The sequence below is a fragment of the Eutrema salsugineum genome, unplaced genomic scaffold, assembly GCF_000478725.1.
Source record: "Eutrema salsugineum unplaced genomic scaffold, Eutsalg1_0 scaffold_4, whole genome shotgun sequence".
Classification (NCBI taxonomy): domain Eukaryota; kingdom Viridiplantae; phylum Streptophyta; class Magnoliopsida; order Brassicales; family Brassicaceae; genus Eutrema; species Eutrema salsugineum.
This window is the reverse complement of record NW_006256686.1, coordinates 15,119,625-15,120,461: the sequence shown is the minus strand read 5'-3', so window position 1 is coordinate 15,120,461 and position 837 is coordinate 15,119,625. Positions and strand designations below refer to the sequence as shown.

At 46.5% G+C, this 837-nt stretch overlaps 1 non-coding gene across 1 annotated transcript; it reads right to left on the bottom strand.

Moving 5' to 3' along the window:
* On the bottom strand, positions 1-107 carry LOC112084706. The gene has a single exon (XR_002898367.1). It is a non-coding gene; the product is annotated as a small nucleolar RNA R71 (small nucleolar RNA).
* Positions 108-837: the final 730 nt, after the last annotated feature.

The following is an 837-nucleotide window of genomic DNA, read 5'->3' as shown; positions in this document are numbered from 1 at the left end:
AAGCTCAGGAATCAGATCTCAAGTTTCACGCAACACAACAATGAGAGCTTTAGTGAAGCTTGGGAACGGTTTAGGAGTTATACTAACCAATGCCCACACCACGGCTTCTCAGAGGCATCCCTCTTGAGTACTTTATACCGAGGTGCACTCCCCAAGATCAGAAACCAACTCGATACAGCCTCAAATGGAAACTTTCTTGGGAAAGAGATCAATGCGGCAATGGAACTAGTGGAAAACCTCGCCATGTCTAATGACACGTACGGAGAAGATTTTGATAGGGCAAACCGTTCAGAGGGATCCAGTGATGAACAGCGTATGAAGAAGGATATAAGAGAGCTTCAGAGCAAGCTTGACAAAGTTTTAATGGCGACTCAAAAGCCAATACACTTTGTAGGCGAGTTTGATGAGCAAGGGCCAAGTTTTGACAATGTTAATGAAGATGGTCTAACTCAAGAGGAGCTGAACTACATAGGGAATCAGCAGAGGTATCAGCGGTTTAACAACTACAACACTAACCCAAACCTCTCATACCGAAACCCAAATGTAGCTAACCCTCAAGACCAAGTGTACCCTGCTCAACAACAACAAAGCTATGCTCAGAAAGCCCCTTTTCAGAATACCTTCCAGCCCAAGCAACAGTTCAGTGGGCAACAGCACGGTTACACTCAGCAGAATCAAGGGCCTCAGGGTAACAACTTCACCAGCCAACCGCAGCAACACAAGTTTCCACCAGGGTTCAATCCGCAGCCCATGGGTAATCCGCAACAGATTCAGGGAACGGGTCAGAATCAGATGGGAACCGATGTCTGTGGGATTTTACAGCAACTGTTACAGGGT